We start from the raw sequence: 15082 nt of genomic DNA, 5'->3' as shown, positions 1-15082 counted from the left end.
TACCTGGCATACCTCCTGCTCTGCCCCTAGAAGCTGAGACCTTAGGAGAGGGACTTGGTGACCTCAGGAGAGGGACTTGTTGGCTTTGGGCTTCAGCTTGCTCATCTGCAAAATGGGGATAGCGGCACCTCTCTCCAAGGACTGCTTGGGGCTCAGTGAGATCACTTAGGGGTACAGGGAGGGCCTGTGATTACAGCCTTAGAGATCCTGTCTTCTTTAAAAAAAAAAAAAAAAAAAATGGACCACTTATTTTCTATTTTGGCCATGAGTCAAGTGGGATCTTGGTTCCCTGACCAGGGATCAAAACTGTACCACCCACGTTGGAAGCATGGAGCTTTAACCACTGGGTCACCAGGGAAGTCCCCAGATCCCATCTTTTTCAGAAATTAAAGGTACTCCTTATGGAGAACAGGCTTGCCTTTGGGTGTGGACTTGGCCAGGGAGACCTGGTCTCAGGGATTGCGTTTCCTGGGGAGGGGTGGGGTCCAGGGCTGCCTGGCCGAGCGAGCAGGGTCCGTCCAGGAAAGGGAAGCCCCACCTGGCAGCTCCCGCTGCCGCCTGGCCCCCAGCTGGTCATCCCTTCCTCCCCACCCTCTCTGGAAGCCCGTGTTGCCAGGCCTCCCCCCACCTCTGCTGCTAGTGCTGCGGCTGCCCTTTTCTGAGGAGGTGGGGGATGGGGTGGGGTGTACATTTTCCAGGCGACGTTTCCCTGGCAGCTCTGCAAACTAATTGGCCTTTAATGTGGCATAGTATTTATTTTAATTAGCAGGAAATTGACCAATTTCTTAATAAGGGGCTTTGTGGAGGCTCCATATCTGGGCTTGGTGGTACGTGTGTGAATGAGGGGGGAATTGGTGATCAAGCAAGAATGACACCCAAAGTCCAAGAGGGGACTCTTGGATACCGTGGAACTTGGTCTTCCTGGCTGTGATTCCTCCCTTTATAGAGCGAGAGGGCCTGTCTTGAGGGCCACAGAGGTGACAAGGACAGAGAGGATGGGCCTGCCCTTTTGGGAGCAAACTCTGGAGGCAGAGGGAGAGGAGGGCTCTGGGCCCAGGGACACATAAAGGGCCGGGAGCTGCCCCGGGCCTCCTGGGGATCTCACAGCCTCAGACTCTGCCTCTGACCTTGGCCTGGTGAAGTCTTAGGTCTAGGTCACCGATCCTCCTGGCCTTAGCAACGCCCTCTCCCCATTTGAGGAATTAACAGAGTAAATCAGCAGTTGTTCTGTTGCTAAGTCATGTCTCTTTGCAATCCCATGGACTGTAGCCTGCCAGGCTCCTGTCTATGGGATTTTCCAGGCAAGAAATACTGGAGTGGGTTGCCATTTCCTTCTCCCAGAGATCTTCCCAACCCAGGGGTAGAATCCACGTTTCTGGCACTGGCAGGCAGATCCTTTACCACTGAGCCACCAGGAAAGCCTGTGTAAATCAGCAGGGATTTCTTAAAGGATAAATTCTTTTTCTTTGATCTGATAGAATCACCGAGGTTCCCCTAGCATGTATAATGCCCGGCTATGATGAAATATCCCCTTTTCAAACTGTGGAGGTTTGGAGAAACGCGGTGTTTTTCCGAAGCCTCACAGATGGCTTATATCTGCAGGATATACCCATATCCAGCAGGACCGGCTTAACCATGGCCACCCCCAAGGGAAGGCTGCCCTGATATCCGGGTGAGCCCAGGGGTCCCGTCCATCTCCCCACTCTCCTTCAGTGTCCTGTGACAGTGGTAACGGGCCCATTCAGCGTGTCACCTGGACTGTGTCCCCTGAGAGCAGGCACTGTGTCTGTGGGCTCAGTTGGTACCCCAGCATCAGGCATATAGAGGTGTACACTGTATGTTTGTTGAATGAGTAAATGGGTGAGTGGATTATGGAGCAGAACTGAAAACCAACCAACCTCCTGACCCCCTAGTCCAGGACTATCGCCCCTCCCCCACGCCTCTGCCTTGGGTGTCTTCATGATTTTATATTTTAATTGGGATGGTGCTGAGGGGGAATACGCCCCTCTCCCTGACCATCTAACTTGTCCTCTGGGGACGGGGACAGTTCACCTCCTCTCACTGCCTTGGGATGTGATCCAGGAGCCTGTGTGCGCATGCGCCTCTTTGGGTGAAAGAACGACGCTTATTCTCTCTCCCTGTGGCTCAGCTTCCAAGGACCAGGGGAGAGGGCTGCCCTCGGGTCTCGTGGTCTCACTGAGCCCTTCCAGGGGTCTCCGAGGATCCGCCTCGACCACTGGCTGGGACAAGTGAAGCCATGACCTCTCCTGTCAGCCCCTAGCCCATCATCCCGCCTCTGCTTCCCCGGGGCCCTCGGACCCTCCCGTCCAGAGACGCCCCAGGGGCTCTGCTGCACCTCTGCCTGGACTCAGACCAACCACGTCCCTTGTTTATTTATTTGAAACCATGTATGCAATGCTTTCCACCAGGCACTGTTCTGGGCACTTTAGAGATATTGATCCCTCAGTATGAAGCAGGTGCTGTTATGTTCCCATTTTGCAGTCACAGAAACTGAGGCACAAAGAAGACAAGTGACTGACCCACTTCCCCCTCCCTGGCTTTCACTGCAGACCTCTAGGGTAGGGAGTTAGTCCTCAGAGTCTTCTTAGGTAATTTCTGTTTCCACGATTCCATCCGGTCGCCAGGCCTTTGCTCACTTGAGTTACCTGGGCTGAGACCCTGGCACGATGCATGGAGCAAAGATACGGTGCCTGGAAGCAGCCACACCCGGGTTTGAATTTGAATCTGCCACATGGAGCTATGTGATCCTGGGCGAGCAGCTTCAGGTCTCTTTGGCCACCTGTTATCTGAAGATTGGGGGCAAAACTATCTATCCAAAGGCTGATTACAAGGAATCAGCAAGGGAAGTCATCTAAGGAACCGGTATCTGACTTGCAATTTTTCGTTAATAAAAATGAATTATTCTCTTTTTTTGCCCCAACTTGTCCTCCTGTCCTTCAAAGCCCAGTTATTCCAGAAGCCCTTGCCCCCCCTTTCCAGAGTAGAATCCTTAGTTCCAGGGCCCCCAGGGCACATCATGTCTGTGTCACCCGGCCTGGTCATGTCCCCTCCCGTCCTGGGACCCTCAGAACCTCAGTTAGCAGGGAGATCAGGCCAGAGGAAGGCAGGGCTGTGCTGGGGATAGAGTCGGCATTCTGACCTCATTCACCAACATTTATCTAGCACCTACTGTGTTCTGGGCACCGTGCATGAGACAGCCTCCGGGAAGCCCACCATGCAGTGGGAGAGGCAGACGAGTGAACTGGCCACCCCGCCTCGGTGGTGATCAGGCTCAGCTCAGCCCAGGGGAGGGGACCAGGGAATGCAGCCGGTAAGTCAGGAGCCTTAGGGAGGTGGGGGTGGGAGCTGGCGGCCAAGGGAGGTGCAGGAGGCCAGGGGCATTCCTGGCAGAAGGGTGGAGGCTAAGGCAAGTGTGGTCTTGGGGAAACAGCTGGTCACTGTGGCCCCGTTGGGTGGGCGTCATGGAAACTTCTCTACAACCACCCAGCATCCCTGCCAGGTAATATGTGCTTAGCAAGGCGAACAAGAGAGAGCTGGTCTCTGTCCCCAAGAATCACATTCCAATGGGAGGTGCAGGGGAGCAAATAGCAACCAAGTAACTAAATAAATAAACAAGATCACAACAGAGGGTGAAGAGTGAATGAGGCCAGCAGAGAAGAGAGGCGAGAGACCTGGCCAGAGGCTACATCTAGGAGCTGGCCTCTCTCCCAGAGGTGCCGGGACCCGGGAGAACTGAAGCAGGGGGCCGGGGGCGGGGTCAGAGGGCATTCGAGCTGACTCCTGGATGGCGGAGAGCAGAATGGAGTTAGAGGAAAGAACAGAAGCCAGAGACTTAGGGCAGTCTCCAGGCAAGGTGGTTCCCTGGGGACTGAGAGGGGAAGGCAGATGCGAAAGCTCTCCAGGAGGTAAAGGAATGGGGCTTGATGTTCCAGCTGTGGAGGGGAAGGGGTGTGGGGAGATGAAGCTGAACCCAGATTTCTGGACCAGATTTCTGGAGTGACTACGTTGCCCGTTCGCCGACATGGTGATAAGCTTAGCTTAGAGCTTGTCGAGGGAAGGTTCTACAGGGGTTGGTGTGGGGCGTGGAGGCGGGGGTCGGGCACCGCGTCCAAGACCCAGGGGAGAGGTCAGGGCCTGCCGCCGTGGGTCAGAGCTGCCCGACAGTCCCACCAGATCCTGCCTTAACCAAAGGAAAATTCAAGCCATCCTCTTCCCCTCTAGTGTTCCTAACTCATCCCAAGAGTCTGCAGTGTGGCACGGTCTAGAATCTTGAAGGCTTTTCCTCCGGTTCCCAGAGTCCTTCAGAGTCCCCTTCCTGGCCCACACGTTCCTTCCACTGGGACCTAGTGATCAGAGGTTCTGACTGGAGAAGCGGAGAGGCTATTTCTGGGGAAGGAAGGGGTCCCCAGGAGGCTCAGGCTCACCCCTCCCCACTCGGCTCTAAAAAGCACCCATCACGGCTGTGGGGTTCTGTGTGCTGAGCTCTGGAGGGTATCCCACTCCCGATCCGGTGGGAAGGGAAGGCTGGGGCTGGGGGTGGAGACTGTGGGGTCTTGAGCTGTGGTCCTTGTGGCTGTCGGGTTGCGTCCCCGGCTCCCGCGTATTCTCTTTGAGGGGGCGTTCCTCCCCTCCTCGCGGTGGGTGCTCTGTGTCCGACTGGGGGCTGGGCTGGGACCCAGCTGGGCTCTGTCACCGGGCCTTACAGACTGATGGAGGAAGGGATGTGTGTGTGTGTGTGTGTGTGTGAGAGAGAGAGAGAGAGAGAGACAGCCTGCCTGAAACCTAATTGTCCGCTGTCTAATCCGTCAGCCGGAGGACAGCTTGCCAGCCCCTCCCTGGCAGGCTGATAAATGCCGACTGCGGCCCCCCTGCGCCAGGCCGGCCTTAATTGGTATCAGGACGTGCCTGGACTCGATCCTCCCAGCCCCTGCCTTCCTTGCCTCCTGCCTTCCTCTCCTCCAGCCTGCAGGCCTCCACCCGTGGCAGGGCTCACCTGCTGCCACAGCCCCAGGAGGAGGCTGTGAGACCAAGAAAGACAGCTCCACTTATGGGGCACCTTCTGTATGCCTTCTGCACACCCTCCCCCACCCTCACGCAGCCCTGTGAGAGGGGGACCAGCTTGCTTTCCCATGCACACACACGGGACATGTTTCCTGAGCCCTCCACCTGCCCACCCCCAAACAGGCTGGGTGCCGGGGTCCACGGCAAACGGGGCAGACTTGCAGTTTAGACTTCCTGCCCCTCCCCAGGAGCTCCCCATAACTGGCAGAAAGGGGCTTGTTCCCAGACAGTTGGCTGGTAGGGCTCAAGAGTAAGAGTTAACCCTTTGCCCATTTTAGGAAGTTCAGAGAGGTCTGGCAACCTGCCCAAGATCACACAGCCAGCCAAGGAGGGAGAGAGAGCAAGGTTGCCCTCCAGAAGACCACACACGGTTCGTTCGCAGTGTCATGTGGGTCTGAACCATTCAGGGCACGTTAGAAACTCAAGTGCCTCCCCCCGAGATTCTAAATGAGGGTCTGGGCGCCCTCTGGCTCTGGTGAGTGGGCCACTCAGGACTTGATGAGCATAAATTCTCCGTTCTCCACGCTGATGGAATATCAGGGCGGGGCAGAGCGGGCAGGACAGGGACAGCATCTCATTCATTCATTCAGCGAGGACTTACTAAGTGACTGCCTTGACACAGAAAGGGCTAGCCATGTGATTTGTGGGGTTTTGTGCAAAAGGAGAATAGGGGTCCCTTGTCCAAAAAGTACTGAGAGTTGGGAGATGGCGACCCCAGAGCATTAAACCAAGTGGGGTTCCCGAGGGACTGGGCAGGCATCTAGCCCTGCTGCTGGGGAAGGAGCCCTGCAGGGAAATAGCCAAACCAGAGCACCCCAGGCCGATTCTGACCTGACCCCCACCCCTTATCTGGAATTTTGAAATTAACCAAAGGTCTGAAAACCCAAAATTCTTTTGTAAGATGGTGGCAAATTCATTAGGAAGCAAAAATCTGACCTCAACCAACAGGAGACTATTTATAGCTTTATTTATTCCCCTCGATGTGAACATTTATACATTTCATTGCAGAGACATTCATGTACTTGACTGTGGGGGCTGCCCTGGCCCTGCTGGGGTGTCAGCTAAGCTGTACTGCATGCGCAATATTGCTACTCTAAAAGGACAACTCAGTCCCGGCACCCCACTGGTCAAGCAGTTTAGGAGAAAGGCTTTGGACTCACACAAGATGTTATCTATGCCCTGTATGGAATGATTGCCCTGTCTTCCTTTTTTTTTTTTTTGTTGTAATTGACACATGGCATGTTAGTTTCAGGTGTACAACCTAATGATTTGATATTTGTATGTTCCTTTTTCTCCCCTGCATCATCCAAAGAAGATTAGAGTCAACAATAACTCCAGTTCTGGCCTGCCTGGTGGTTAGCTGCTTTGTGCTAGGAAGAAGGCTCACTGATCTGATGCCCAAAGGGGCTGGGTGGGTATCACTCTCAAGGTCCAGTTGAATCTTTTATTTCATTGTAAAGGGATTGGGGAGAAGAGGTGAAGTCAAGCATCAGAGCGGTTTTCGTACGAAGAGAAGAGAAACTAGCTTTATTTATTATTCATGTAATACATGCTCATCACCATAAAAAAATTAATACAAAAGAAGAAAGTAATAATAATCTGAAAACTACCCTCTCCACAGTAACTACTGTGGATGTTTCTGTGACTCCCCTTCCTTCCAGATTATTCTAGATATCTCTTTTTTTTTTCCAAAGGTGGTCTTTACCAGCCGGTGTTTTACAACCTACATTTTTTCCCTGTCACTAAACAATGTGTTGTAGCATCTTCCCACACCTCAGTCCTTGTTTTACAGGGAGACAAGGAAGTCTGAAAACACGTGACCAGCTCAGACAACCCCCTTGTCGGCCATTCTTTGAGTCCAGCTTTTCATGAATGTGTCCATCTCCAAGATGGCCTCCTTGCGCACACACCCCCCTGTGATCTTAGGTCACATCCACACGTGCGGATGGCTTCCTAGGTGGCGCTAGTAGTAAAGAACCTGCCTGCCAATGCAGGAGACGTGAGACACGGGTTCTATCCCTAGGTCGAAAAATCCCCTGGAGGAGGGCATGGCAACCCACTTCAGTATTCTTGCCGGGGAGATGAATCCATTCTCCATGGAGAATCCCATGGAGATGTGGAGCTCTCAGGTCTACACGGCGTGGGTGCATCCATCACACGGGAGAGGTTGCCAGATTTCCAAAAGCCATGTGCCCTGCCCTGGGCCCGTCACTCCCACAGGGCCGTTCTCTGATCATTGAAGAGCAGCCCATCCAGTCTGGGCAAAGGGCCCTGCCAGGCAGCCCCTTGCTCTGCAGCTGCAGGGGAAGCGGGTAGCTGGCAGGGGCGCCACATCGGCTCCACCATCAGGGTTGTTCAGCTGCCTCTGCGTGGCTGTCTCTCCCTCTATGTCCACTGGCTGACAGTGTTCTGTCCCTGGTCCCCTGAGGCCCCTTGGCCGCTGCCTCCAGCTGGGCCTCTGGTTCTCTCATCTCAGATGGGGATAAAGGCTGGACCCCAGGCCCCATCACCCCCTTAATCACTTGAGCTTTCTCCTGATTTGCATGTCCTTAAGGCGCCTTGATTAATACCCCTTCCTAGGATCTTCTGCACTCCAACCACGAGGGCTCTGATTGCAAAGTGGCCTCAACTTCGTTAAAAATAAGATAAATCCTCCTTCATGCAAGTGGAGCCCATGCTTCTCTGAATGGTAAGAGATCTGGAGGCGTCTCCCAGGAGCCCTGTGAGCATAGCAACAGTGGAAAATTCTGGAAGGAATCAGGCCATTTTTCTAACCAGTGGTCTAGAGCCTGTTATCAACACAGACATGAACTCTCACGGTAGTTGCTGGAAGTGGACATCATCTTCCCCTTCACAGAAAGGAAACTGAGGCTCAGAGAGGGCAAGCTATGCGCTCAAGGTCACCCAGTCAGGACGTTTTCAGCTCAGTCAGGCTTTGAACTCGACAGCGTCTGATGCCGTGCACGCGTGCGTGCTCTGTCACTCAGTCGTGTCCGACTCTTTGCAACCCCAAGGACTGTAGCCCGCCAGGCTCCTCTGACCATGGGGATTCTCCAGGCAAGAATACAGGAGTGGGTTGCCATGCCCTCCTCCAGGGGATCTTCCCGACTCAGGGGTCGAACCCATGTCTCTGCGTCTCCTGCATTGGTAGGTGTGTTCTTTACCACTGAGCCACCTATGCCCAGCCAGACGCTTATTGGGCACTCTTCACTGCTTTGTTAAACACAGGCTGGGCCTGGAGCTGGGGTGTGAGGAGTATGAGGCTGGATGTCCTTGTAGTTGATGGAGGCTGGCCGCATCCCTAGGAAGAGGACCACGTGCCCCTCTGCTGTCCCCCAGGTGTGTGTTTTCACATCTGGAGGTTGGAATAGGGTGTGCCAAATCTTTGTGGCTGTCACAGCCCAGACCTCCTGGGACCGTGGGCACAAGCACCATTGCACCCGTGCCATTTCCCGTGCGTGGTCTGATTCTCCTGTGCCCTCCCATCTGCACCATTAAGAGTGAGCCCCAAACACAGCCCCGGACTTCTGCTTGCTCTCTGTTGCTTGGAAACGCTCTTTGGGGGGCCTCTGTGGGGCAGGATGGTCCCCAGGGTGGCAGGTAGTGGAGATCTATCTGGATAAACGCTGTGCCCTGCCATCCCCTTGGAGCATCTGCCTTCCCTGCCAGCTGCAGTTCTTCCTGCTTCTCATTAGGGCTGAGGTGCAAGAGATGCGAGGTTTCAAATGCTCTGAGGGTAGCACAGCCTTTTGTCTCCCCGGCTGAGCAGTTTCCCAGCCCACTGCTTCTGCTATTGCTCTTTCCCCGGTGAGAGAGAGAGAGAGGTGGGCTGTCAGGGTCTCCTGGACCATTTGCAGGGCCTCTGCTAAGGGGGGCAGGCTGGAGTCTCCCAGGAGTTCCTGTTATCTCTGGCCATCTCAAGGTTTGCTGAGCTGGATGTCCGGCTGAGTGTGGCTGTCCCCGACAGGGACTTGCCAAGCCACTGGGCCTTGGGGCAGGTGTGCACACACGGTCCACCGCCCTGAGGCCAAACACGCTCTCCCTGGCCTCTGGAACACGGTGTGCCGGGCGCCCCACCTCCTGCGGAGCTGTAACAGGGTGTTCCCACTCCTCAGGGGATGCCTCTGGGTTGGGGGGCAGTGAGAGGGCCGCAGAGGAGGAGGCACAGAGCAGGCTGGGAACATTCTCGTGCCAGGCCTTGGGGTCCAGAGTGCAGGCATCTAGAATGGTGGCCCCTGGGCGTCTGCCCCCGCCCCCACTGAGCTGCTGGGCCCTCTCAAGGGAAGCTGCCCGCTCCTCCTGCATTCTCTCTCCCAGCTGGGCCTGGGTGCATGTGTGAGCTGAGAGATGCTCGAGCACATTCTCAAAGCCTTTGGGTTTCAGAGACCAATACAATTTCCAAAGAAATCTTGAGGGACTGATGGGGTAATGACAGTTTTAAATTCTTCCAGGGAAGAGTGTTAATGGGAACAAACAAAACAAAGAAGCACACGCATCAAAAATTGCATCATCAACTCTCACTTCAGTTCTTGAAATAAATTACATTTAAAAACCCAAAAGGTCCCTGTGACAACTAGAGGGGTGGGATGGGGTGAGAGGTGGGAGGGAGGCTCAAGAAGGAAGGGACATATGTATACCTACGGCTGATCCATGTTGATGTATGACAGAAATCAACACAGTATTGTAATTATCTTTCAATTAAATAAATTTTGTAAATAAAACCCAAAAGGTGTGAGGGACATAATCTTAAAATGAAGGGATGCTGCTGCTGCTGCTGCTAAGTCGCTTCAGTCGTGTCCGACTCTGTGCGACCCCATAGACAGCAGCCCACCAGGCTCCCCTGCCCCTGGGATTCTCCAAGCAAGAACACTGGAGTGGGCTGCCATTTCCTTTTCCAATGCATGAAAGTGAAAAGTGAAAGTGAAGTCGCTCAGTCGTGTCCGACCCTCAGCGACCCCATGGACTGCAGCCTTCCAGGCTCCTCTGTCCATGGGATTTTCCAGGCAAGAGTACTGGAGTGGGGTGCCATTGCCTTCTCCGAAATGAAGGGATACTCTTCCCCAAAAAGAACATTTGGAAATCTCACACGGTCTCTGACACAGCAAGACCTGGAGCGCTGAGTACACAGCAGAGCACCGGGCACTGTCCCTAATGGGGCACTCAGGAGCTCCTCTTGGTCATAAGATGGCTGCTGCACCTCTGGTCATCACGTCCACATTCCAAGCAGGAAGAAGGGGGCAGGGTGAATTCCTTGAAATCTTTGCTGTGTAACTCGGGAAAGGGAATCTTCCCCTGCATCTTTTGCCTTCACCTCATTGGCCAGAACTGGGCCACATGTCCACCGTTAGCTGTAAGGGAAGCTGAGAAATGGAGCATTTTCATTTTCTGGATTCTGTACAGAGGAAGGCCAGAAGGAAGGGAATTGGAATGGGTGTTTGAGAGGTTGCACAGCTAGTTTTCTTAAAGTCACAGCTTTCATTTCATGTCATCTCACCCTAGGTCTTTGTGTGGAACCTCAGCTCCCATGACTGACTGGTCATCAGCACCCAGTTCGTCAAAGGCAGTTGGGAGAGCCCAGTTCAGCCTGCAACCCCAGACACCATCAAGCCAGACTGGGATTGATGGTGTCGGGGACCCCAGTGATGCTTCTGTCTGTTTTGCAGTTTCTGGCTTGAAGAGCACCCAAATTCAAAGCTTGTTTTCAGAGGAAGGCCCTCAGAGAGAGTTGCCAGGTAAAATAGAGTTAAATGTGAACTTCGGATAAATAGCAAATAATTTTTAACTATAAACATCTGCATGGGACATACTTAAAACTTTATTGTTTATTCAAAATCAGATTTCACTGAGTGTCTTGCAATTTTATTTGTGAACTCTGGCATCCCAGCACCGAGTCTCAGGTTCTATAGCTAGGAGGGAGAAACTCCAGGGCAGCTCTAAAACCACCCTGCTGTGGGACTCTGGGGACGTCACCTCCCCTCTCTGTTTCAGAGTCCCTGTCTCTGGAGGGAGCTCACCTGAACGTCCCCCACCCCAGGGCTGGAGAAACCTGTGCAGCTTCTATGCCGAAAGAAGGACCGCTCCGTCCCATTCGTACTTGGTACTGCTTTGCTTTGCAGCTGTATTGACCAGGAAATAAGATCATGGCGGGCTACAGTCCGCGGGATCTCAAGAGTCAGACACGACTTAGCAACTAAACTACCACCACCAAACTGACGTGTAGCTCTGGAGTTCTGCTGTACAAATGGAGGTCAAAATGATTGGATACTGGCACCTATGACCCAGTTCTGGCCAATGAGGTGAAGGCAGAATTAGGCTGTTCGTTCAGCCTGAGAATTCGCACATAGTGACAAATGGGAGGAATTTCCTGGTGGTCCAGTGGTTAAGACTCTGTGCTCCCACTCCTGGGGGCGCAGACTCAATCCTTGGTCAGGATCCCCATGTGCAGTGCATTGCTGCCCCCCCCCGCGACCCCCCACAGAAAAAAAGAATTCTGAGACACCTCGGCCTGAATCCTGACGCTCATCTCTTCCTAGTGAGAGACCTCGGGCAAGTCACTTCGCCTTCCGGAGCCTCAGCCTGTGTCCATCTGTAAAATGGGTGTGTGTGCAGTGAGGATTCCATGAGTTGTGTGTGCCAAGTGCGGGAGCAGCGTTTCCCTATCCTTCTACCCCCACCCTCCGTTTCCTGGTTGGAGCTTCCCCAGGGAGACACCAGCTTCAGGGTGTGTGGAGGGAGGGGTGTGGGGTGGGGGTACTCTACCTCTGCACCACAGTACTGGGGTCTCTGTTGGTGCCCCTGCAAGGCTGTGCCCACCTTCCCCTTCGCTGGGAGCTCAGAGCGTAGCCTGGTGGCGGAGGGTATGGGGGCTTTCTGGGAGATCTTGCTTCCCAGCCAGCTGTTAGGACCCCATGAATGACCCCTGGGGAGTGGAACCCCACCCCCGCCGCTATGTCCTGGCACCTGGGGGCACCTGCCTTCACCGGTCCATCCACCGTGTCCTGGCCGCAGGGTGAACCCAGAAGTCACGGCCGGAGAGGCCCTCCCCCCTCTCTGAGAAGAGTCAGGGAAGGGTTTTCTTGTTTTTCTATCTTACCCCACTTCCTGCCCCTCCCCGGACCCGCCAGATTGTCCACCCAGACCTTCCCTCTCTCTGGGAGCTGGGTGACTCCCTGGCCCCGAGCCGTAGCTTTCAGACCCGAAGAAGGGGAGGGGTTAGCAGGGCCACTGTGCCCCAGGCTCCACAAGGCCTGTCTTGTACAAGCTCCCCCCTTTTCAGAATCCAAACCTGTGATGGTACAGCTCAGAGCTGCCCACCATCCCCACTACCCGACCCCCAGCGGGAGCAGGACCTCGGGGGTCTGGCATCAGTGTGGAGGAACCTGAGCAGCAAGCAGGGAGACAGGCAGCTGAGAGTCGCAGCACGGGGCAGGGGGTGGGGTAGATAAACAGTTAGGGAGAGCTACATTCGGCTTGTCGCTGTGTCAAAGCTGCCCCCGACCCCCGCTACGAAGCCACCTGAAGGCAGCGACTGCAACCTGTGAACCCAGAGGACACCTCTCTTCTCCTGGTCCCCTGTCTCACCCCCCCAACCCACTCCACCCCCCTCCCCCCCCAACCCCCCCACACTGGACTCCTCCTTCCCCTCTTCCTCTCAACCCCCCAACTTTGCAGGTTTCCTCCGATTTGGTTAGAGAACAAGTAGAGGCCCACCCAGCTAGCTGTGTGCATGCATTTAATGTGCTGTGTGCACCTGTGGGTGCCTTTGTGCATGTGTATGTGTGGATTACGTATGTGTGCACACATGCATGTGTATATGCCTTTGTGCATTTGTGTGCACAGGTCTTGTGTGTGTGTGTGTGTGTGTGTGTGCTGTGCGTGTGTGCCCACACGCACGGGTGTGTATTGTGCTTTGTGCATGCATGTGTGCATGGGTGCTGGTGTGTGTGTACACCGTGCATGTGTGCACACGTGCACGTGTGTGTGTGTGTGTGTATGTGCCTGTGTGAGCGGCGTGCAGGCTCGAGGAGGGGGCCCGCTGGGCTCGGGAGGGGATTTAAAGCCGCTTTCCCGACTGCCGGCGTGAGCGCTCCTGATAAACAGCCTGGAGCTGAGCGCTGCCGGCGGCTGGCAGGCTGCGTATCAGAGCTCCTGGCAGGCTCGCAAAAAGCTGTCCCCGGCCCGGCGAGCCGCTCTATCAGCCCACGGAGGCGGGCGGGGGAGGCGGGAGGGAGGGAGGGAAAAAGTATTTGCTTCAGCCCTTAATCACGGAATTTGAAATCCCAGCGAGTCGGTGCCATTTATTTTCAGAGGCTGTCAAGGCTGGTTTCAGCATTTAAAAGAAAGGAGGATAAAAAACATTTGCATTTCGCTCCCTCTCTGCCTACCCGCTCACTCTGCTCTCTCCTTCTCTCCCCCTCGTTCTCTGCTCACCTCGCCGCCGGTGGGGCTGCGTGTTGGGGAAGGGATGCCAGAGAGAGATGTTTCAGGGAGCTCGGGGCATCCTCTAGGGTGGGGGATGGCCCCAGTCAGAGACAAGGGTGTGACAGAGGGGCACGGAGGACCAGTAGGGCAAGGGGTGCGGGTGGGGAGCCAGGGTCGGCCAGGGCTGCTGTTTTGGGGTGTGCTGGCTGCCATTTGGGGGGGTCTCGTGAGTCACTCCAGAAAGGAGCCTGGGCCCCCAAATTTGCCCCAGTCCCGCGAACTTCACCAGCTCCTCCTGGTGTCTGCAGGGGAAGTCTAGAATGTTGGGGTTGCAAGGGGAGCTAGGACACCCCGAGGGAACACCCTCCCTGCCCAGATAGAGAACCGAGGACTGCAAACGAGAATGGCACGGCTAAGGTCACACCCTGGCAAGACCAGGACAAGGATGGAGGCTGACGGGGTAGCAAGTACATGCTGGATGCCAAGCGCCGTGCAGCACCAGAGACGGGGACGCTGGACGCTGGATGCTGGCATAGTGCTGGACGCCGGGCAGGGGTCTGGGCAAGGAGACCTTTGCCTTCAGGAGGACCAATGCTCCCATGCAGGCCACACGGCTTCCCCGTACAGTGACCGTAGCCAAGGTCTTCTCTCCGACCTTCAGCTGGAGCCCATGGTACCTCCCAAGAGGACCAGAGAAACGCCTGCACTGCACCGCGGGGTAGCTCTATCAGCAGGCCCCTTACGTGCCCACGGCACCCACTCTTCTTACCCGGTGTCTCCATTGCCTCTTGGGGATGACTTGATGGTGGGATGACTCTGTTCTTGAAGAGGCTGGAGCACAGACCCACTGGGTCTGCTCCCCGCCAGGGCCCCTCTCTGAGGCAGTTTCCTCATCAGTAAAATGAGAACACCCATAGCACTGCGGTCAGTGAGCCAATGTGTGTGAAGATCTGGGCGGAGCACCGAGCGCAGAGAGGTGCCCCCACCCCACTGCCACCTCTCGCCCATGGGATGATGGCTTTTATCTCTGTGGGGATGTACCCACCTGTCTTACTCCAAAGACTTCAGGCTTCTCCAGGCCAAGACTATGCTGGTTTTCCCAGAATGCCTCTTGGTCCCAACTTAGGAGAGTGATGCTGAAAACTGCCCAGCAGTCCACTCCTTGACCACCACTGAGGCACCCGGAGAGGAGAAGAGAGCCCCAGCCCTGTGGATGGAGCCCCCACTTTTGTCTGAACCAAGGTTGGGAAGGAAGTTCTTGTATCTTTGGAAGACACTCAGGATGCCCCACTCCACGCCTACCACTATTTGCTTATTTTTTTAATTAGCAAAATGAGCCATCTTCATTGTTACAGAGCAGAAGGTGTAAAGAAAATAGTAGTCATCTCCCTCCCTCCCCCTCACAGTTCAGCTCCCCAGATACCCAGTGTCCAGAATTGACCACGAAGACTTCCAGGTTTTTCTGTCAATGGAAGCACATATCAATACTTTTGATAAAAGCCAAGCAGTACCATACATCCTGTTTAGCGCTTTATTTTCCTTTACACATGACGATCTCCTTTCCAGGTCTATGGGCTTC

General features: G+C 54.8%; 1 long non-coding RNA gene across 1 annotated transcript; it reads left to right on the top strand.

The window, feature by feature from the left end:
- Window positions 1–4572: 4572 nt before the first annotated feature.
- LOC138989951 (uncharacterized) lies at window positions 4573–11647 on the top strand. Its single transcript, XR_011466141.1, has 3 exons — window positions 4573–6493; window positions 10746–10814; window positions 11071–11647. It is a non-coding gene; the product is annotated as an uncharacterized lncRNA (long non-coding RNA).
- Window positions 11648–15082: the final 3435 nt, after the last annotated feature.

This window comes from Bos mutus, chromosome 11 (assembly GCF_027580195.1).
Source record: "Bos mutus isolate GX-2022 chromosome 11, NWIPB_WYAK_1.1, whole genome shotgun sequence".
NCBI classification, from domain to species: domain Eukaryota; kingdom Metazoa; phylum Chordata; class Mammalia; order Artiodactyla; family Bovidae; genus Bos; species Bos mutus.
Note: the sequence above shows the minus strand (reverse complement) of the source record. Positions and strands in the feature narration are given on the sequence as shown.